The sequence below is a fragment of the Castor canadensis genome, chromosome 18 (genome assembly GCF_047511655.1).
Source record: "Castor canadensis chromosome 18, mCasCan1.hap1v2, whole genome shotgun sequence".
NCBI classification, from domain to species: Eukaryota; Metazoa; Chordata; class Mammalia; order Rodentia; family Castoridae; genus Castor; species Castor canadensis.
Genome location: NC_133403.1, coordinates 18,326,421 through 18,350,845, shown reverse-complemented (window position 1 = coordinate 18,350,845; position 24,425 = coordinate 18,326,421).

Genomic DNA, 24,425 nt, shown 5'->3' with positions numbered 1-24,425 from the left:
GGTGTTTCCACGTGGAGAAAGCTTCTGTATGATCCATATGGGACTATTCATCTGAGTTGAAGAAATACATGTACCACTCCAAAGAAATCCACCTGTGTTAGAAGCAGGAGCATCTAGCGCATTATTTCCCTGAAGGACTAGACTTATTTTTTGGAAGGTACAAATTCTGCAAAGTGGATTTTTCAAGGTGGTGATAGGCTGTCTTTGTTCCAAATATGCCTATTCAGCTGAGTTGAAGAAAAACATGTATCTCTCCAAAGACAGCCATCTGTGTTTTAAGCAGGAGCATCTAGCACATTGTTTCCCTGTGAGAATTGAAGTCGTTTATCAGAGGAAGACTTCCTGCAAATCATAGGTTCCTTACAAGCTGCAGGATCCAGCACATGTATCCCTGTGAGAATTTAGTTAGTTTTTGAAAGGAATACTTCATGCAAATCATAGATTTACAGGAGAATTGGTTCTTTTGCTCCAAATAGGCCCATTCAGCTATCTTGTGGAAACACATGTATCTCTCGAAAGGAAACCCACTGTGTTAGAAGCAGGATCATATAGCACATTTTTTGCCTGAGATTTGAGTAAGTTTGTGAAAGAATACATTCTGAAAATCATAGTATTCAAGGTGGGGAAGAGTACATTTTGTTCCAAATAGGCCTGTTCAGCTAGGTTGAAGAAACACATGTATCTCTCGTAAGAAACCCATGGGTGTTTGAAGTAGGTACATCAAGCACATTGTTTTCCTGTGAGATCCGAGTTGGTTTTTCAAAGGTAAACTCTACAAATCATATTGTTCAAGGTGGAGTACTGCTCATGTTGCTCCAAATAGGCTTATTCAGTTGAGTTAAAGAACCACATAAATCTCTCCAAAGAAAATCATCTCTGTTCGTAGCTGCCATTTCTTTCTCATTGTTTCCCTGTGAGAATCGATATAGGTTTTGAAAGGAATACTTCCTGCAACTTGTGTGTTTCAAGGTGGAGATAGGCTCTGTTTGCTCCAAATAGGCCTAGTCAGGTAAGTTGAAGAAACCCATGTATCTGTATAAAGAAAACCACCTTTGATAGAAGCAGAAGCATTTTACACATTGTTTCAGTATGAGAATTGAACTAGTTTTTGAAAGGAATACGTCCTGCAAGTCATCATTTTCAAGGTGGGCAAAGGGTCATTTTGCTTGAAATAGGCCTATTCAGCTCAGTTGAAGAAACACACGTTTTTCTCGAAAGACAACCATCTGTGTTAGAAGCAGGAGTGTCTAGCACATTGTTTCCCTGTGAGAACTGAGTTAGTTTTTGCGACTCATAGCTGCCTAGGTGGATTACGGTTCATATTGCTCCAAATAGGCCTATTCAGAGGAGTTGAAGAATCACATGTATCTCTCAAAAAAAAACCATTTGTGTTATAAAAAGGAACATCTAGCACATTGCATTCCTCTCAGAATTGACTTAGTTTTTTAAAGGAATTCTTCCTGCAAGTCATAGTTTGCCAGGAAGTTAGGCGCTATTCGTTCAAATTGGCCTATTCAGCTCTCTTAATGAAACACATAGATCTCTGGAAAGAAAACCATCTGTGTTAGAATCAGGAAAACCTACCACATTCTTTGCCTGGGAATTGAGTTAGTTTTTGAAAGAATATGTCCCGCATATCACAGTTTTCATAGTGGAGATAGGCTCTGATGGATTCAAATGGGGCTATTCAGCTGAGTTGAAGAAACACATATATCTCTCCAAAGACAACCATCTGTGCTTGAAGCAGGAGAATCTAGCACCTTGTTTCCTTATGAGAACTGAGGTAGTTCTTGAAAGAATCCATTCTACAAATCAGAGTCTTGAAGATGGGAGAGGCTCATAGTCTTCCAACTTCAACTATGAGTTGAAGACTCATAGTCTTCAACTGTTCAGCTAAGTTGAAGAAACACTTGTATCTCTCAAAAGAAAATCATCTCGGTTAGAAGCAGGAGCATCTAGCATATTATTTCTCTGTGAGAATTGAGTTAGTTTTCCCAGGAATACTTCCTGCAAATCACAGTTTTCAAGGTGGATTAGTGCTCATGTTCCTGCATATGGCCCTATTCAGCTGACTTGAAGAAACAAATGTATCTCTCCACAGAAAACCATCCATGTTAGAAGCTGCAGCCTCCAGCAGATTGTTTCCCTGTGAGAATTCACTGACTCTTTGAAAACTATACTTCCTGCAAACCATAGTTTCCAGGGTGGCGATAGGCTGTGTTTGCTCCCAATAGGCCTTTTCAGATGAGTTCCATAAGTACGTGTATCCCTCAAATAAAACCATCTGTTTTAGAATCTGAGGCCATGGCACACTGTTTCCCTATGAGAATCGATTTAGCTTTTGAAAGGTGTACTTACTGCAACGTAGGTGTTTCCAGGTGGAGATCAGGTCAGTTTCCTCCAAAAACCGTCTATGATAGAAGAAGGAGCATCTAGCACATTACTTCCCTTTGAAAATTCAGTTAGTGTTTCAAAGGAATTCATCCTGCAAATCATAGTTTTCCAGGTGGAGATAGACCCTTTGCTCCAAATTGGCCTTTTCTGATGAGTTGCAAAAGCACATTTATCCCTCAATGAAAACCATCTATGTTAGAAGCGGCAGCATTTAGCACATTGTTTCCCTGTGAGAATCGATTTAGGTTTTGTAAAGAATACTTCCTGCAACGTAGGTGTTTCAAGGTGCAGATAGGGTATGTTTGCTCCAAATAGGCTTTTTCTGCTAAGTTGAAGATACACATGTAACTCTATAGAGAAAACCATGTATGTAATAAGCAGGAGAATCTATTATATTGTTTCCCTAGAAACTGAGTTAGTTTTTGAAAGACATAATTTCTGCCACTTAGGTGTTTCAAGGAGGAGATAGGCTCTGTTTGATCCAAATAGGGCTATTTAGCTGAGTTTAACAAACACATGCATCTCCCAAAGAAAACTATCTCTGTTAGAAGCATGAGCATCTAGCACATTTTCTCCTTGGAGAACTGAGTTAGTTTATGAGAGGAATACTTCTTGAAAATCACACTTTTCAAGGTGGATTATGGCTAATGTTGCTACACACAGGACTATTCAGCAGAATTGAAGAAACACATGCATCCCTCCCAAGAAAATCATCTCTGTTCAAGGCTGCCGTGTCAAGCACCTGGTTTCCCTATGAGAATAGGTTTAGGTCTTGAAGGGAATACTTCCTGCTAATTAGGTGTTTCTAGGTGGAGATAGTGGTGTGTGCTGCAAATAGGCCTATTCAACTAAGTTGAAGAAACATATGTGCCTCTATAAAGAAAACCTTCCATGTAAGAAGCAGCAGCATTTGGCATGTTGTTTCCCTGAGAGAGTTGAGTTAGTTTTGAAAGGAATACTTCCTGCCAATCATAGATTTCAGGGTGGAGATAAGTTCTTTTTGCTTCAAATTGATCTTTTCAGCTAAGTTGAAGAAACACATGATTCTCTCAAAGAAAACCATCCTCGTTAGAAGCAGGAGCATCTCACTGATTGTTCCCATGTGAGAATTGAATTCGTTTTGGAATGGAATACTTCCTGCATCTTATGTGTTTCAGGTGGAGATGGACTGTGTTTGCTCCAAATATGATTACTCCACTGAGCTGAAGAAACACATGTATCTCTCCGAAGAAAACCCTCTATGGTAGAAGCTGCAACATCTAGCAGATTTTTTCCCTGTGAGAATTTATTTAGTGTTTGAAAGGAATTCTTCCTGCAAAGTTTAGTTTTCAAGGTGGAGAAAGCTTCTGTTTGCTCCAAATAGTCCTATTCAGTTGAGTTTAAGAAACACATGGATGTCTATAAAGAAAACCATCTAAGTTAGTAGCAGAAGCATCTAGTGCATTGTTTCCTTGAGAACTATTTTAGTTTTTGAAAGGAATACTTCCTAAAAGTTCGTTATTTCAAGGTGGATTTAGATTCTGTTTTCTCCAAGTACGGCATTTCAGCTGTGTTGAAGAAACACATGTATCTCACCAAAAAAACCCATCTGTGATGGAGGGGCAGTACTTAGCACATTGTTTTCAGTGAGAATTGCATTCGTTTTTGAAATGAATACTTCCTGCATATCATAGTTTTCAAGGTGGAGATGGGCTCTGTTTGCTCCAAATAGGCCTAATCACCTAAGTTGAAGAAACACATGTACCACTCAAAAGACAACCTTCTGTCTGACGATGGTTGATCTGCAAGATCATCTACCACACTCTTTTCCAGTGAGAACTGAGTTAGTTTTTCAAAGGAAAACTTCTTGCAAATCATAGTTTACTGGTGGATTGCAGCTCATGTTGCTCAAAAGAGATATATTCAGCAGAGTTGAAGATACACAACATTTCTCCAAAGAAAGTCATCCTGTCCGAAGCTGCCATATCTAGGTTTGTTTCTGTGTGAGATCGATTTAGGTTTTGAAGTGAATACTTCCTGGATCTTGGGTGTTAAAGGTGGAGATGCGCTATGTTTGCTCCAAATACGCCGAGTCAGCTAGGTGGAAGAAACACATGTCTCTGTATAGAGAAAACCATCTGCTTTAGAAACAGGAGCATCTAGCACATTTTTTTCTGTGTGAAAATTGAGCTAGTTTTGGAAACGAATACCTCCTGCAAATCGTAGTTTTCTAGGTCGGAAAAGGCTCATTTTGGTTGAAATAGGCCTATTCAGCTAAGTGGAAGAAACACATGTAGTTCTCAAAAGAAAACCATCTGTGCTAGAAGTAGGAACATTAAGCACATTGTTTGCCTGAGAATTGAGTTAGTTTTTGAAAGAATTCATCTTGCCAATCATAGTATTCAACGTGGGGAGAAGTTCATTTAGTTCAAATAGGCCTCTTCAGCTAAGTGGAAGAAAATCATGTATCTCTCATAAGAAAACCATCTGTGTTAGAAGCAGGAGCATCTGGCACATTGTTTTCTTAGGAGAACTGAGTTTGTTTCTGAAAGGAAAACTTGCTGCATTTCACAGTTTTCAAGGTGGATTACGACTCATGTTGTTCCAAATAGGCCTATTCAGATGAGTTGAAGAAAGACATGTATCTCTTAAAACAAAACCATCTGTTTCAGAAGCAGAAGCATTTCACACTTTGTTTCCCTGTGAGGATATACTTAATTTTTGAAACGAATACTTCCTGCAACTTAGGTGTTTCAGTTTCAGTGGGCTCTGTTAGCTCCGAATATGGTTATTCAGCTGAGTTTAAGAAACACATGTATCTCTTCAAAGAAAACCTTCTATGTTAGAAGCTGCAGCACCTAGCACATTGTATTCCTGTGAGGCTTGTTTTCGTTTTCCCAAGTAATACGTCCTGCAAATCATAGTTTTCACAGGGGGGAAAAGCGAATGTTTTTCAAAATAGGCATATTCAGCTAAGTTGAAGAAACACATATATATATCTCTAAAGTAAACCATCTGTGTTAGAAGCAGCAGCATCTAGCACATTGTTTCCCTGAAAGAATTGAGTTCATTTTTGAGTGGAATACTTCCTGCAACGTGGATTTTTCAAGGTGGTGATAATCTCTCTTTGTTCCGAATAGGCCTATTCAGCTGAGTTGAAGAAACACATGTATCTCTCCAATGACAATCATCTGTGTTAGAAGCAGGAGCATCTAGAAGAACATTGTTTCCCTGTGAGAATTGAGTTCGTTTTTGATGGAATACTCCCTGCAATTTACATGTTTCAAGGTGGAGATAGGGTCTGTTTGCCCCAATTAGGCCCATTCAGCTAAGTTGAAGAAATACATATATTGCTCAAATGAAAACCATGTGTGTTAGGAGCATGAGCATCAAAATCATTGTTTCCCTGTTAGAACTGAGTTATTTTTTCAAAGAAATACTTCCTGCAAATCATACTTTCTAAGGTGGAGAAAGGCTTTCTTCGCTCCAAACAGGCCTACTCCGCTGAGTTGAAGAAACACATGTATCTCTATAAAGAAAACCATCTAATTTTGAATCAGGAGCATCTAGTGCATTGATGACCTTTGAGAACTGAGTTTTTTTGTAGGGAATAGTTTTGAAACTTAGGTGTTTCAAGGAGGTGTTAGGCTTTGTTTGCTCGAAGTAGGGCTATTCAGCTGAGTTGAAGAAACACATGTAACTCTCCAAAGAAAATCATCTGTTATAGAAGATGCAGCATGTGGCACATTGTTTCCCTGTGAGAACTGTTAGTTTTTTTAATGAATACTTCCTGTATATCAGTTTTCAAGGTGGAGATAGTCTCTGTTTGCTCCAGGAAGGCCTATTCAGCTAAGTTTAAGAAACACATGTATCTCTAGAAAGAAAACCATCTATGATAGAAGAAGGAGCATCAAGCATATCATTTCCCTGTCAAAATTCAGTTAGTTTTTGAAAGGAAAACATCCTGCAAAGCATAGTTTTCAAGGTGGAGATAGATTTGTTGGCTCCAAAAGGCCTTTGCAGATGAGCTGAAAAAGCACATTTTTCCCTTCATGAAAACCATCCATGTTAGAAGCTGCGGCATTAAGCACATTTTTCCCCTGGAGAATCTATTTAGGTTCTACCAGGTATCTTTCTTCAATGTAGGTGTTTCAAGGTGCATATAGGGTCTCTTTGATCCAAATAGGCGTATTCAGCTAAGTTGAAGTAACACATGTATCCCTATAACGATAACCATGTATTTTAGAAGCAGGAGGATCTAGTACATTGTTTCCCTCGAAATTGCGTTAGTATTTGAAAAGCCTAATTTTGCAACTTGGGTGTTTCCACGTGGAGAAAGCTTCTGTATGATCCATATGGGACTATTCATCTGAGTTGAAGAAATACATGTACCACTCCAAAGAAATCCACCTGTGTTAGAAGCAGGAGCATCTAGCGCATTATTTCCCTGAAGGACTAGACTTATTTTTTGGAAGGTACAAATTCTGCAAAGTGGATTTTTCAAGGTGGTGATAGGCTGTCTTTGTTCCAAATATGCCTATTCAGCTGAGTTGAAGAAAAACATGTATCTCTCCAAAGACAGCCATCTGTGTTTTAAGCAGGAGCATCTAGCACATTGTTTCCCTGTGAGAATTGAAGTCGTTTATCAGAGGAAGACTTCCTGCAAATCATAGGTTCCTTACAAGCTGCAGGATCCAGCACATGTATCCCTGTGAGAATTTAGTTAGTTTTTGAAAGGAATACTTCATGCAAATCATAGATTTACAGGAGAATTGGTTCTTTTGCTCCAAATAGGCCCATTCAGCTATCTTGTGGAAACACATGTATCTCTCGAAAGGAAACCCACTGTGTTAGAAGCAGGATCATATAGCACATTTTTTGCCTGAGATTTGAGTAAGTTTGTGAAAGAATACATTCTGAAAATCATAGTATTCAAGGTGGGGAAGAGTACATTTTGTTCCAAATAGGCCTGTTCAGCTAGGTTGAAGAAACACATGTATCTCTCGTAAGAAACCCATGTGTGTTTGAAGTAGGTACATCAAGCACATTGTTTTCCTGTGAGATCCGAGTTGGTTTTTCAAAGGTAAACTCTACAAATCATATTGTTCAAGGTGGAGTACTGCTCATGTTGCTCCAAATAGGCTTATTCAGTTGAGTTAAAGAACCACATAAATCTCTCCAAAGAAAATCATCTCTGTTCGTAGCTGCCATTTCTTTCTCATTGTTTCCCTGTGAGAATCGATATAGGTTTTGAAAGGAATACTTCCTGCAACTTGTGTGTTTCAAGGTGGAGATAGGCTCTGTTTGCTCCAAATAGGCCTAGTCAGGTAAGTTGAAGAAACCCATGTATCTGTATAAAGAAAACCACCTTTGATAGAAGCAGAAGCATTTTACACATTGTTTCAGTATGAGAATTGAACTAGTTTTTGAAAGGAATACGTCCTGCAAGTCATCATTTTCAAGGTGGGCAAAGGGTCATTTTGCTTGAAATAGGCCTATTCAGCTCAGTTGAAGAAACACACGTTTTTCTCGAAAGACAACCATCTGTGTTAGAAGCAGGAGTGTCTAGCACATTGTTTCCCTGTGAGAACTGAGTTAGTTTTTGCGACTCATAGCTGCCTAGGTGGATTACGGTTCATATTGCTCCAAATAGGCCTATTCAGAGGAGTTGAAGAATCACATGTATCTCTCAAAAAAAAACCATTTGTGTTATAAAAAGGAACATCTAGCACATTGCATTCCTCTCAGAATTGACTTAGTTTTTTAAAGGAATTCTTCCTGCAAGTCATAGTTTGCCAGGAAGTTAGGCGCTATTCGTTCAAATTGGCCTATTCAGCTCTCTTAATGAAACACATAGATCTCTGGAAAGAAAACCATCTGTGTTAGAATCAGGAAAACCTACCACATTCTTTGCCTGGGAATTGAGTTAGTTTTTGAAAGAATATGTCCCGCATATCACAGTTTTCATAGTGGAGATAGGCTCTGATGGATTCAAATGGGGCTATTCAGCTGAGTTGAAGAAACACATATATCTCTCCAAAGACAACCATCTGTGCTTGAAGCAGGAGAATCTAGCACCTTGTTTCCTTATGAGAACTGAGGTAGTTCTTGAAAGAATCCATTCTACAAATCAGAGTCTTGAAGATGGGAGAGGCTCATAGTCTTCCAACTTCAACTATGAGTTGAAGACTCATAGTCTTCAACTGTTCAGCTAAGTTGAAGAAACACTTGTATCTCTCAAAAGAAAATCATCTCGGTTAGAAGCAGGAGCATCTAGCATATTATTTCTCTGTGAGAATTGAGTTAGTTTTCCCAGGAATACTTCCTGCAAATCACAGTTTTCAAGGTGGATTAGTGCTCATGTTCCTGCATATGGCCCTATTCAGCTGACTTGAAGAAACAAATGTATCTCTCCACAGAAAACCATCCATGTTAGAAGCTGCAGCCTCCAGCAGATTGTTTACCTGTGAGAATTCACTGACTCTTTGAAAACTATACTTCCTGCAAACCATAGTTTCCAGGGTGGCGATAGGCTGTGTTTGCTCCCAATAGGCCTTTTCAGATGAGTTCCATAAGTACGTGTATCCCTCAAATAAAACCATCTGTTTTAGAATCTGAGGCCATGGCACACTGTTTCCCTATGAGAATCGATTTAGCTTTTGAAAGGTGTACTTACTGCAACGTAGGTGTTTCCAGGTGGAGATCAGGTCAGTTTCCTCCAAAAACCGTCTATGATAGAAGAAGGAGCATCTAGCACATTACTTCCCTTTGAAAATTCAGTTAGTGTTTCAAAGGAATTCATCCTGCAAATCATAGTTTTCCAGGTGGAGATAGACCCTTTGCTCCAAATTGGCCTTTTCTGATGAGTTGAAAAAGCACATTTATCCCTCAATGAAAACCATCTATGTTAGAAGCGGCAGCATTTAGCACATTGTTTCCCTGTGAGAATCGATTTAGGTTTTGTAAAGAATACTTCCTGCAACGTAGGTGTTTCAAGGTGCAGATAGGGTATGTTTGCTCCAAATAGGCTTTTTCTGCTAAGTTGAAGATACACATGTAACTCTATAGAGAAAACCATGTATGTAATAAGCAGGAGAATCTATTATATTGTTTCCCTAGAAACTGAGTTAGTTTTTGAAAGACATAATTTCTGCCACTTAGGTGTTTCAAGGAGGAGATAGGCTCTGTTTGATCCAAATAGGGCTATTTAGCTGAGTTTAACAAACACATGCATCTCCCAAAGAAAACTATCTCTGTTAGAAGCATGAGCATCTAGCACATTTTCTCCTTGGAGAACTGAGTTAGTTTATGAGAGGAATACTTCTTGAAAATCACACTTTTCAAGGTGGATTATGGCTAATGTTGCTACACACAGGACTATTCAGCAGAATTGAAGAAACACATGCATCCCTCCCAAGAAAATCATCTCTGTTCAAGGCTGCCGTGTCAAGCACCTGGTTTCCCTATGAGAATAGGTTTAGGTCTTGAAGGGAATACTTCCTGCTAATTAGGTGTTTCTAGGTGGAGATAGTGGTGTGTGCTGCAAATAGGCCTATTCAACTAAGTTGAAGAAACATATGTGCCTCTATAAAGAAAACCTTCCATGTAAGAAGCAGCAGCATTTGGCATGTTGTTTCCCTGAGAGAGTTGAGTTAGTTTTGAAAGGAATACTTCCTGCCAATCATAGATTTCAGGGTGGAGATAAGTTCTTTTTGCTTCAAATTGATCTTTTCAGCTAAGTTGAAGAAACACATGATTCTCTCAAAGAAAACCATCCTCGTTAGAAGCAGGAGCATCTCACTGATTGTTCCCATGTGAGAATTGAATTCGTTTTGGAATGGAATACTTCCTGCATCTTACGTGTTTCAGGTGGAGATGGACTGTGTTTGCTCCAAATATGATTACTCCACTGAGCTGAAGAAACACATGTATCTCTCCGAAGAAAACCCTCTATGGTAGAAGCTGCAACATCTAGCAGATTTTTTCCCTGTGAGAATTTATTTAGTGTTTGAAAGGAATTCTTCCTGCAAAGTTTAGTTTTCAAGGTGGAGAAAGCTTCTGTTTGCTCCAAATAGTCCTATTCAGTTGAGTTTAAGAAACACATGGATGTCTATAAAGAAAACCATCTAAGTTAGTAGCAGAAGCATCTAGTGCATTGTTTCCTTGAGAACTATTTTAGTTTTTGAAAGGAATACTTCCTAAAAGTTCGTTATTTCAAGGTGGATTTAGATTCTGTTTTCTCCAAGTACGGCATTTCAGCTGTGTTGAAGAAACATGTATCTCACCAAAAAAACCCATCTGTGATGGAGGGGCAGTACTTAGCACATTGTTTTCAGTGAGAATTGCATTCGTTTTTGAAATGAATACTTCCTGCATATCATAGTTTTCAAGGTGGAGATGGGCTCTGTTTGCTCCAAATAGGCCTAATCACCTAAGTTGAAGAAACACATGTACCACTCAAAAGACAACCTTCTGTCTGACGATGGTTGATCTGCAAGATCATCTACCACACTCTTTTCCAGTGAGAACTGAGTTAGTTTTTCAAAGGAAAACTTCTTGCAAATCATAGTTTACTGGTGGATTGCAGCTCATGTTGCTCAAAAGAGATATATTCAGCAGAGTTGAAGATACACAACATTTCTCCAAAGAAAGTCATCCTGTCCGAAGCTGCCATATCTAGGTTTGTTTCTGTGTGAGATCGATTTAGGTTTTGAAGTGAATACTTCCTGGATCTTGGGTGTTAAAGGTGGAGATGCGCTATGTTTGCTCCAAATAGGCCGAGTCAGCTAAGTGGAAGAAACACATGTCTCTGTATAGAGAAAACCATCTGCTTTAGAAACAGGAGCATCTAGCACATTTTTTTCTGTGTGAAAATTGAGCTAGTTTTGGAAACGAATACCTCCTGCAAATCGTAGTTTTCTAGGTCGGAAAAGGCTCATTTTGGTTGAAATAGGCCTATTCAGCTAAGTGGAAGAAACACATGTAGTTCTCAAAAGAAAACCATCTGTGCTAGAAGTAGGAACATTAAGCACATTGTTTGCCTGAGAATTGAGTTAGTTTTTGAAAGAATTCATCTTGCCAATCATAGTATTCAACGTGGGGAGAAGTTCATTTAGTTCAAATAGGCCTCTTCAGCTAAGTGGAAGAAAATCATGTATCTCTCATAAGAAAACCATCTGTGTTAGAAGCAGGAGCATCTGGCACATTGTTTTCTTAGGAGAACTGAGTTTGTTTCTGAAAGGAAAACTTGCTGCATTTCACAGTTTTCAAGGTGGATTACGACTCATGTTGTTCCAAATAGGCCTATTCAGATGAGTTGAAGAAAGACATGTATCTCTTAAAACAAAACCATCTGTTTCAGAAGCAGAAGCATTTCACACTTTGTTTCCCTGTGAGGATATACTTAATTTTTGAAACGAATACTTCCTGCAACTTAGGTGTTTCAGTTTCAGTGGGCTCTGTTAGCTCCGAATATGGTTATTCAGCTGAGTTTAAGAAACACATGTATCTCTTCAAAGAAAACCTTCTATGTTAGAAGCTGCAGCACCTAGCACATTGTATTCCTGTGAGGCTTGTTTTCGTTTTCCCAAGTAATACGTCCTGCAAATCATAGTTTTCACAGGGGGGAAAAGCGAATGTTTTTCAAAATAGGCATATTCAGCTAAGTTGAAGAAACACATATATATATCTCTAAAGTAAACCATCTGTGTTAGAAGCAGCAGCATCTAGCACATTGTTTCCCTGAAAGAATTGAGTTCATTTTTGAGTGGAATACTTCCTGCAACGTGGATTTTTCAAGGTGGTGATAATCTCTCTTTGTTCCGAATAGGCCTATTCAGCTGAGTTGAAGAAACACATGTATCTCTCCAATGACAATCATCTGTGTTAGAAGCAGGAGCATCTAGAAGAACATTGTTTCCCTGTGAGAATTGAGTTCGTTTTTGATGGAATACTCCCTGCAATTTACATGTTTCAAGGTGGAGATAGGGTCTGTTTGCCCCAATTAGGCCCATTCAGCTAAGTTGAAGAAATACATATATTGCTCAAATGAAAACCATGTGTGTTAGGAGCATGAGCATCAAAATCATTGTTTCCCTGTTAGAACTGAGTTATTTTTTCAAAGAAATACTTCCTGCAAATCATACTTTCTAAGGTGGAGAAAGGCTTTCTTCGCTCCAAACAGGCCTACTCCGCTGAGTTGAAGAAACACATGTATCTCTATAAAGAAAACCATCTAATTTTGAATCAGGAGCATCTAGTGCATTGATGACCTTTGAGAACTGAGTTTTTTTGTAGGGAATAGTTTTGAAACTTAGGTGTTTCAAGGAGGTGTTAGGCTTTGTTTGCTCGAAGTAGGGCTATTCAGCTGAGTTGAAGAAACACATGTAACTCTCCAAAGAAAATCATCTGTTATAGAAGATGCAGCATGTGGCACATTGTTTCCCTGTGAGAACTGTTAGTTTTTTTAATGAATACTTCCTGTATATCAGTTTTCAAGGTGGAGATAGTCTCTGTTTGCTCCAGGAAGGCCTATTCAGCTAAGTTTAAGAAACACATGTATCTCTAGAAAGAAAACCATCTATGATAGAAGAAGGAGCATCAAGCATATCATTTCCCTGTCAAAATTCAGTTAGTTTTTGAAAGGAAAACATCCTGCAAAGCATAGTTTTCAAGGTGGAGATAGATTTGTTGGCTCCAAAAGGCCTTTGCAGATGAGCTGAAAAAGCACATTTTTCCCTTCATGAAAACCATCCATGTTAGAAGCTGCGGCATTAAGCACATTTTTCCCCTGGAGAATCTATTTAGGTTCTACCAGGTATCTTTCTTCAATGTAGGTGTTTCAAGGTGCATATAGGGTCTCTTTGATCCAAATAGGCGTATTCAGCTAAGTTGAAGTAACACATGTATCCCTATAACGATAACCATGTATTTTAGAAGCAGGAGGATCTAGTACATTGTTTCCCTCGAAATTGCGTTAGTATTTGAAAAGCCTAATTTTGCAACTTGGGTGTTTCCACGTGGAGAAAGCTTCTGTATGATCCATATGGGACTATTCATCTGAGTTGAAGAAATACATGTACCACTCCAAAGAAATCCACCTGTGTTAGAAGCAGGAGCATCTAGCGCATTATTTCCCTGAAGGACTAGACTTATTTTTTGGAAGGTACAAATTCTGCAAAGTGGATTTTTCAAGGTGGTGATAGGCTGTCTTTGTTCCAAATATGCCTATTCAGCTGAGTTGAAGAAAAACATGTATCTCTCCAAAGACAGCCATCTGTGTTTTAAGCAGGAGCATCTAGCACATTGTTTCCCTGTGAGAATTGAAGTCGTTTATCAGAGGAAGACTTCCTGCAAATCATAGGTTCCTTACAAGCTGCAGGATCCAGCACATGTATCCCTGTGAGAATTTAGTTAGTTTTTGAAAGGAATACTTCATGCAAATCATAGATTTACAGGAGAATTGGTTCTTTTGCTCCAAATAGGCCCATTCAGCTATCTTGTGGAAACACATGTATCTCTCGAAAGGAAACCCACTGTGTTAGAAGCAGGATCATATAGCACATTTTTTGCCTGAGATTTGAGTAAGTTTGTGAAAGAATACATTCTGAAAATCATAGTATTCAAGGTGGGGAAGAGTACATTTTGTTCCAAATAGGCCTGTTCAGCTAGGTTGAAGAAACACATGTATCTCTCGTAAGAAACCCATGGGTGTTTGAAGTAGGTACATCAAGCACATTGTTTTCCTGTGAGATCCGAGTTGGTTTTTCAAAGGTAAACTCTACAAATCATATTGTTCAAGGTGGAGTACTGCTCATGTTGCTCCAAATAGGCTTATTCAGTTGAGTTAAAGAACCACATAAATCTCTCCAAAGAAAATCATCTCTGTTCGTAGCTGCCATTTCTTTCTCATTGTTTCCCTGTGAGAATCGATATAGGTTTTGAAAGGAATACTTCCTGCAACTTGTGTGTTTCAAGGTGGAGATAGGCTCTGTTTGCTCCAAATAGGCCTAGTCAGGTAAGTTGAAGAAACCCATGTATCTGTATAAAGAAAACCACCTTTGATAGAAGCAGAAGCATTTTACACATTGTTTCAGTATGAGAATTGAACTAGTTTTTGAAAGGAATACGTCCTGCAAGTCATCATTTTCAAGGTGGGCAAAGGGTCATTTTGCTTGAAATAGGCCTATTCAGCTCAGTTGAAGAAACACACGTTTTTCTCGAAAGACAACCATCTGTGTTAGAAGCAGGAGTGTCTAGCACATTGTTTCCCTGTGAGAACTGAGTTAGTTTTTGCGACTCATAGCTGCCTAGGTGGATTACGGTTCATATTGCTCCAAATAGGCCTATTCAGAGGAGTTGAAGAATCACATGTATCTCTCAAAAAAAAACCATTTGTGTTATAAAAAGGAACATCTAGCACATTGCATTCCTCTCAGAATTGACTTAGTTTTTTAAAGGAATTCTTCCTGCAAGTCATAGTTTGCCAGGAAGTTAGGCGCTATTCGTTCAAATTGGCCTATTCAGCTCTCTTAATGAAACACATAGATCTCTGGAAAGAAAACCATCTGTGTTAGAATCAGGAAAACCTACCACATTCTTTGCCTGGGAATTGAGTTAGTTTTTGAAAGAATATGTCCCGCATATCACAGTTTTCATAGTGGAGATAGGCTCTGATGGATTCAAATGGGGCTATTCAGCTGAGTTGAAGAAACACATATATCTCTCCAAAGACAACCATCTGTGCTTGAAGCAGGAGAATCTAGCACCTTGTTTCCTTATGAGAACTGAGGTAGTTCTTGAAAGAATCCATTCTACAAATCAGAGTCTTGAAGATGGGAGAGGCTCATAGTCTTCCAACTTCAACTATGAGTTGAAGACTCATAGTCTTCAACTGTTCAGCTAAGTTGAAGAAACACTTGTATCTCTCAAAAGAAAATCATCTCGGTTAGAAGCAGGAGCATCTAGCATATTATTTCTCTGTGAGAATTGAGTTAGTTTTCCCAGGAATACTTCCTGCAAATCACAGTTTTCAAGGTGGATTAGTGCTCATGTTCCTGCATATGGCCCTATTCAGCTGACTTGAAGAAACAAATGTATCTCTCCACAGAAAACCATCCATGTTAGAAGCTGCAGCCTCCAGCAGATTGTTTCCCTGTGAGAATTCACTGACTCTTTGAAAACTATACTTCCTGCAAACCATAGTTTCCAGGGTGGCGATAGGCTGTGTTTGCTCCCAATAGGCCTTTTCAGATGAGTTCCATAAGTACGTGTATCCCTCAAATAAAACCATCTGTTTTAGAATCTGAGGCCATGGCACACTGTTTCCCTATGAGAATCGATTTAGCTTTTGAAAGGTGTACTTACTGCAACGTAGGTGTTTCCAGGTGGAGATCAGGTCAGTTTCCTCCAAAAACCGTCTATGATAGAAGAAGGAGCATCTAGCACATTACTTCCCTTTGAAAATTCAGTTAGTGTTTCAAAGGAATTCATCCTGCAAATCATAGTTTTCCAGGTGGAGATAGACCCTTTGCTCCAAATTGGCCTTTTCTGATGAGTTGAAAAAGCACATTTATCCCTCAATGAAAACCATCTATGTTAGAAGCGGCAGCATTTAGCACATTGTTTCCCTGTGAGAATCGATTTAGGTTTTGTAAAGAATACTTCCTGCAACGTAGGTGTTTCAAGGTGCAGATAGGGTATGTTTGCTCCAAATAGGCTTTTTCTGCTAAGTTGAAGATACACATGTAACTCTATAGAGAAAACCATGTATGTAATAAGCAGGAGAATCTATTATATTGTTTCCCTAGAAACTGAGTTAGTTTTTGAAAGACATAATTTCTGCCACTTAGGTGTTTCAAGGAGGAGATAGGCTCTGTTTGATCCAAATAGGGCTATTTAGCTGAGTTTAACAAACACATGCATCTCCCAAAGAAAACTATCTCTGTTAGAAGCATGAGCATCTAGCACATTTTCTCCTTGGAGAACTGAGTTAGTTTATGAGAGGAATACTTCTTGAAAATCACACTTTTCAAGGTGGATTATGGCTAATGTTGCTACACACAGGACTATTCAGCAGAATTGAAGAAACACATGCATCCCTCCCAAGAAAATCATCTCTGTTCAAGGCTGCCGTGTCAAGCACCTGGTTTCCCTATGAGAATAGGTTTAGGTCTTGAAGGGAATACTTCCTGCTAATTAGGTGTTTCTAGGTGGAGATAGTGGTGTGTGCTGCAAATAGGCCTATTCAACTAAGTTGAAGAAACATATGTGCCTCTATAAAGAAAACCTTCCATGTAAGAAGCAGCAGCATTTGGCATGTTGTTTCCCTGAGAGAGTTGAGTTAGTTTTGAAAGGAATACTTCCTGCCAATCATAGATTTCAGGGTGGAGATAAGTTCTTTTTGCTTCAAATTGATCTTTTCAGCTAAGTTGAAGAAACACATGATTCTCTCAAAGAAAACCATCCTCGTTAGAAGCAGGAGCATCTCACTGATTGTTCCCATGTGAGAATTGAATTCGTTTTGGAATGGAATACTTCCTGCATCTTACGTGTTTCAGGTGGAGATGGACTGTGTTTGCTCCAAATATGATTACTCCACTGAGCTGAAGAAACACATGTATCTCTCCGAAGAAAACCCTCTATGGTAGAAGCTGCAACATCTAGCAGATTTTTTCCCTGTGAGAATTTATTTAGTGTTTGAAAGGAATTCTTCCTGCAAAGTTTAGTTTTCAAGGTGGAGAAAGCTTCTGTTTGCTCCAAATAGTCCTATTCAGTTGAGTTTAAGAAACACATGGATGTCTATAAAGAAAACCATCTAAGTTAGTAGCAGAAGCATCTAGTGCATTGTTTCCTTGAGAACTATTTTAGTTTTTGAAAGGAATACTTCCTAAAAGTTCGTTATTTCAAGGTGGATTTAGATTCTGTTTTCTCCAAGTACGGCATTTCAGCTGTGTTGAAGAAACACATGTATCTCACCAAAAAAACCCATCTGTGATGGAGGGGCAGTACTTAGCACATTGTTTTCAGTGAGAATTGCATTCGTTTTTGAAATGAATACTTCCTGCATATCATAGTTTTCAAGGTGGAGATGGGCTCTGTTTGCTCCAAATAGGCCTAATCACCTAAGTTGAAGAAACACATGTACCACTCAAAAGACAACCTTCTGTCTGACGATGGTTGATCTGCAAGATCATCTACCACACTCTTTTCCAGTGAGAACTGAGTTAGTTTTTCAAAGGAAAACTTCTTGCAAATCATAGTTTACTGGTGGATTGCAGCTCATGTTGCTCAAAAGAGATATATTCAGCAGAGTTGAAGATACACAACATTTCTCCAAAGAAAGTCATCCTGTCCGAAGCTGCCATATCTAGGTTTGTTTCTGTGTGAGATCGATTTAGGTTTTGAAGTGAATACTTCCTGGATCTTGGGTGTTAAAGGTGGAGATGCGCTATGTTTGCTCCAAATAGGCCGAGTCAGCTAAGTGGAAGAAACACATGTCTCTGTATAGAGAAAACCATCTGCTTTAGAAACAGGAGCATCTAGCACATTTTTTTCTGTGTGAAAATTGAGCTAGTTTTGGAAACGAATACCTCCTGCAAATCGTAGTTTTCTAGGTCGGAAAAGGCTCATTTTGGTTGAAATAGGCCTATTCAGCTAAGTGGAAGAAACACATGTAGTTCTCAAAAGAAAACCATCTGTGCTAGAAGTAGGAACATTAAGCACATTGTTTGCCTGAGAATTGAGTTAGTTTTTGAAAGAATTCATCTTGCCAATCATAGTATTCAACGTGGGGAGAAGTTCATTTAGTTCAAATAGGCCTCTTCAGCTAAGTGGAAGAAAATCATGTATCTCTCATAAGAAAACCATCTGTGTTAGAAGCAGGAGCATCTGGCACATTGTTTTCTTAGGAGAACTGAGTTTGTTTCTGAAAGGAAAACTTGCTGCATTTCACAGTTTTCAAGGTGGATTACGACTCATGTTGTTCCAAATAGGCCTATTCAGATGAGTTGAAGAAAGACATGTATCTCTTAAAACAAAACCATCTGTTTCAGAAGCAGAAGCATTTCACACTTTGTTTCCCTGTGAGGATATACTTAATTTTTGAAACGAATACTTCCTGCAACTTAGGTGTTTCAGTTTCAGTGGGCTCTGTTAGCTCCGAATATGGTTATTCAGCTGAGTTTAAGAAACACATGTATCTCTTCAAAGAAAACCTTCTATGTTAGAAGCTGCAGCACCTAGCACATTGTATTCCTGTGAGGCTTGTTTTCGTTTTCCCAAGTAATACGTCCTGCAAATCATAGTTTTCACAGGGGGGAAAAGCGAATGTTTTTCAAAATAGGCATATTCAGCTAAGTTGAAGAAACACATATATATATCTCTAAAGTAAACCATCTGTGTTAGAAGCAGCAGCATCTAGCACATTGTTTCCCTGAAAGAATTGAGTTCATTTTTGAGTGGAATACTTCCTGCAACGTGGATTTTTCAAGGTGGTGATAATCTCTCTTTGTTCCGAATAGGCCTATTCAGCTGAGTTGAAGAAACACATGTATCTCTCCAATGACAATCATCTGTGTTAGAAGCAGGAGCATCTAGAAGAACATTGTTTCCCTGTGAGAATTGAGTTCGTTTTTGATGGAATACTCCCTGCAATTTACATGTTTCAAGGTGGAGATAGGGTCTGTTTGCCCCAATTAGGCCCATTCAGCTAAGTTGAAGAAATACATATATTGCTCAAATGAAAACCATGTGTGTTAGGAGCATGAGCATCAAAATCATTGTTTCCCTGTTAGAACTGAGTTATTTTTTCAAAGAAATACTTCCTGCAAATCATACTTTCTAAGGTGGAGAAAGGCTTTCTTCGCTCCAAACAGGCCTACTCCGCTGAGTTGAAGAAACACATGTATCTCTATAAAGAAAACCATCTAATTTTGAATCAGGAGCATCTAGTGCATTGATGACCTTTGAGAACTGAGTTTTTTTGTAGGGAATAGTTTTGAAACTTAGGTGTTTCAAGGAGGTGTTAGGCTTTGTTTGCTCGAAGTAGGGCTATTCAGCTGAGTTGAAGAAACACATGTAACTCTCCAAAGAAAATCATCTGTTATAGAAGATGCAGCATGTGGCACATTGTTTCCCTGTGAGAACTGTTAGTTTTTTTAATGAATACTTCCTGTATATCAGTTTTCAAGGTGGAGATAGTCTCTGTTTGCTCCAGGAAGGCCTATTCAGCTAAGTTTAAGAAACACATGTATCTCTAGAAAGAAAACCATCTATGATAGAAGAAGGAGCATCAAGCATATCATTTCCCTGTCAAAATTCAGTTAGTTTTTGAAAGGAAAACATCCTGCAAAGCATAGTTTTCAAGGTGGAGATAGATTTGTTGGCTCCAAAAGGCCTTTGCAGATGAGCTGAAAAAGCACATTTTTCCCTTCATGAAAACCATCCATGTTAGAAGCTGCGGCATTAAGCACATTTTTCCCCTGGAGAATCTATTTAGGTTCTACCAGGTATCTTTCTTCAATGTAGGTGTTTCAAGGTGCATATAGGGTCTCTTTGATCCAAATAGGCGTATTCAGCTAAGTTGAAGTAACACATGTATCCCTATAACGATAACCATGTATTTTAGAAGCAGGAGGATCTAGTACATTGTTTCCCTCGAAATTGCGTTAGTATTTGAAAAGCCTAATTTTGCAACTTGGGTGTTTCCACGTGGAGAAAGCTTCTGTATGATCCATATGGGACTATTCATCTGAGTTGAAGAAATACATGTACCACTCCAAAGAAATCCACCTGTGTTAGAAGCAGGAGCATCTAGCGCATTATTTCCCTGAAGGACTAGACTTATTTTTTGGAAGGTACAAATTCTGCAAAGTGGATTTTTCAAGGTGGTGATAGGCTGTCTTTGTTCCAAATATGCCTATTCAGCTGAGTTGAAGAAAAACATGTATCTCTCCAAAGACAGCCATCTGTGTTTTAAGCAGGAGCATCTAGCACATTGTTTCCCTGTGAGAATTGAAGTCGTTTATCAGAGGAAGACTTCCTGCAAATCATAGGTTCCTTACAAGCTGCAGGATCCAGCACATGTATCCCTGTGAGAATTTAGTTAGTTTTTGAAAGGAATACTTCATGCAAATCATAGATTTACAGGAGAATTGGTTCTTTTGCTCCAAATAGGCCCATTCAGCTATCTTGTGGAAACACATGTATCTCTCGAAAGGAAACCCACTGTGTTAGAAGCAGGATCATATAGCACATTTTTTGCCTGAGATTTGAGTAAGTTTGTGAAAGAATACATTCTGAAAATCATAGTATTCAAGGTGGGGAAGAGTACATTTTGTTCCAAATAGGCCTGTTCAGCTAGGTTGAAGAAACACATGTATCTCTCGTAAGAAACCCATGTGTGTTTGAAGTAGGTACATCAAGCACATTGTTTTCCTGTGAGATCCGAGTTGGTTTTTCAAAGGTAAACTCTACAAATCATATTGTTCAAGGTGGAGTACTGCTCATGTTGCTCCAAATAGGCTTATTCAGTTGAGTTAAAGAACCACATAAATCTCTCCAAAGAAAATCATCTCTGTTCGTAGCTGCCATTTCTTTCTCATTGTTTCCCTGTGAGAATCGATATAGGTTTTGAAAGGAATACTTCCTGCAACTTGTGTGTTTCAAGGTGGAGATAGGCTCTGTTTGCTCCAAATAGGCCTAGTCAGGTAAGTTGAAGAAACCCATGTATCTGTATAAAGAAAACCACCTTTGATAGAAGCAGAAGCATTTTACACATTGTTTCAGTATGAGAATTGAACTAGTTTTTGAAAGGAATACGTCCTGCAAGTCATCATTTTCAAGGTGGGCAAAGGGTCATTTTGCTTGAAATAGGCCTATTCAGCTCAGTTGAAGAAACACACGTTTTTCTCGAAAGACAACCATCTGTGTTAGAAGCAGGAGTGTCTAGCACATTGTTTCCCTGTGAGAACTGAGTTAGTTTTTGCGACTCATAGCTGCCTAGGTGGATTACGGTTCATATTGCTCCAAATAGGCCTATTCAGAGGAGTTGAAGAATCACATGTATCTCTCAAAAAAAAACCATTTGTGTTATAAAAAGGAACATCTAGCACATTGCATTCCTCTCAGAATTGACTTAGTTTTTTAAAGGAATTCTTCCTGCAAGTCATAGTTTGCCAGGAAGTTAGGCGCTATTCGTTCAAATTGGCCTATTCAGCTCTCTTAATGAAACACATAGATCTCTGGAAAGAAAACCATCTGTGTTAGAATCAGGAAAACCTACCACATTCTTTGCCTGGGAATTGAGTTAGTTTTTGAAAGAATATGTCCCGCATATCACAGTTTTCATAGTGGAGATAGGCTCTGATGGATTCAAATGGGGCTATTCAGCTGAGTTGAAGAAACACATATATCTCTCCAAAGACAACCATCTGTGCTTGAAGCAGGAGAATCTAGCACCTTGTTTCCTTATGAGAACTGAGGTAGTTCTTGAAAGAATCCATTCTACAAATCAGAGTCTTGAAGATGGGAGAGGCTCATAGTCTTCCAACTTCAACTATGAGTTGAAGACTCATAGTCTTCAACTGTTCAGCTAAGTTGAAGAAACACTTGTATCTCTCAAAAGAAAATCATCTCGGTTAGAAGCAGGAGCATCTAGCATATTATTTCTCTGTGAGAATTGAGTTAGTTTTCCCAGGAATACTTCCTGCAAATCACAGTTTTCAAGGTGGATTAGTGCTCATGTTCCTGCATATGGCCCTATTCAGCTGACTTGAAGAAACAAATGTATCTCTCCACAGAAAACCATCCATGTTAGAAGCTGCAGCCTCCAGCAGATTGTTTCCCTGTGAGAATTCACTGACTCTTTGAAAACTATACTTCCTGCAAACCATAGTTTCCAGGGTGGCGATAGGCTGTGTTTGCTCCCAATAGGCCTTTTCAGATGAGTTCCATAAGTACGTGTATCCCTCAAATAAAACCATCTGTTTTAGAATCTGAGGCCATGGCACACTGTTTCCCTATGAGAATCGATTTAGCTTTTGAAAGGTGTACTTACTGCAACGTAGGTGTTTCCAGGTGGAGATCAGGTCAGTTTCCTCCAAAAACCGTCTATGATAGAAGAAGGAGCATCTAGCACATTACTTCCCTTTGAAAATTCAGTTAGTGTTTCAAAGGAATTCATCCTGCAAATCATAGTTTTCCAGGTGGAGATAGACCCTTTGCTCCAAATTGGCCTTTTCTGATGAGTTGAAAAAGCACATTTATCCCTCAATGAAAACCATCTATGTTAGAAGCGGCAGCATTTAGCACATTGTTTCCCTGTGAGAATCGATTTAGGTTTTGTAAAGAATACTTCCTGCAACGTAGGTGTTTCAAGGTGCAGATAGGGTATGTTTGCTCCAAATAGGCTTTTTCTGCTAAGTTGAAGATACACATGTAACTCTATAGAGAAAACCATGTATGTAATAAGCAGGAGAATCTATTATATTGTTTCCCTAGAAACTGAGTTAGTTTTTGAAAGACATAATTTCTGCCACTTAGGTGTTTCAAGGAGGAGATAGGCTCTGTTTGATCCAAATAGGGCTATTTAGCTGAGTTTAACAAACACATGCATCTCCCAAAGAAAACTATCTCTGTTAGAAGCATGAGCATCTAGCACATTTTCTCCTTGGAGAACTGAGTTAGTTTATGAGAGGAATACTTCTTGAAAATCACACTTTTCAAGGTGGATTATGGCTAATGTTGCTACACACAGGACTATTCAGCAGAATTGAAGAAACACATGCATCCCTCCCAAGAAAATCATCTCTGTTCAAGGCTGCCGTGTCAAGCACCTGGTTTCCCTATGAGAATAGGTTTAGGTCTTGAAGGGAATACTTCCTGCTAATTAGGTGTTTCTAGGTGGAGATAGTGGTGTGTGCTGCAAATAGGCCTATTCAACTAAGTTGAAGAAACATATGTGCCTCTATAAAGAAAACCTTCCATGTAAGAAGCAGCAGCATTTGGCATGTTGTTTCCCTGAGAGAGTTGAGTTAGTTTTGAAAGGAATACTTCCTGCCAATCATAGATTTCAGGGTGGAGATAAGTTCTTTTTGCTTCAAATTGATCTTTTCAGCTAAGTTGAAGAAACACATGATTCTCTCAAAGAAAACCATCCTCGTTAGAAGCAGGAGCATCTCACTGATTGTTCCCATGTGAGAATTGAATTCGTTTTGGAATGGAATACTTCCTGCATCTTACGTGTTTCAGGTGGAGATGGACTGTGTTTGCTCCAAATATGATTACTCCACTGAGCTGAAGAAACACATGTATCTCTCCGAAGAAAACCCTCTATGGTAGAAGCTGCAACATCTAGCAGATTTTTTCCCTGTGAGAATTTATTTAGTGTTTGAAAGGAATTCTTCCTGCAAAGTTTAGTTTTCAAGGTGGAGAAAGCTTCTGTTTGCTCCAAATAGTCCTATTCAGTTGAGTTTAAGAAACACATGGATGTCTATAAAGAAAACCATCTAAGTTAGTAGCAGAAGCATCTAGTGCATTGTTTCCTTGAGAACTATTTTAGTTTTTGAAAGGAATACTTCCTAAAAGTTCGTTATTTCAAGGTGGATTTAGATTCTGTTTTCTCCAAGTACGGCATTTCAGCTGTGTTGAAGAAACACATGTATCTCACCAAAAAAACCCATCTGTGATGGAGGGGCAGTACTTAGCACATTGTTTTCAGTGAGAATTGCATTCGTTTTTGAAATGAATACTTCCTGCATATCATAGTTTTCAAGGTGGAGATGGGCTCTGTTTGCTCCAAATAGGCCTAATCACCTAAGTTGAAGAAACACATGTACCACTCAAAAGACAACCTTCTGTCTGACGATGGTTGATCTGCAAGATCATCTACCACACTCTTTTCCAGTGAGAACTGAGTTAGTTTTTCAAAGGAAAACTTCTTGCAAATCATAGTTTACTGGTGGATTGCAGCTCATGTTGCTCAAAAGAGATATATTCAGCAGAGTTGAAGATACACAACATTTCTCCAAAGAAAGTCATCCTGTCCGAAGCTG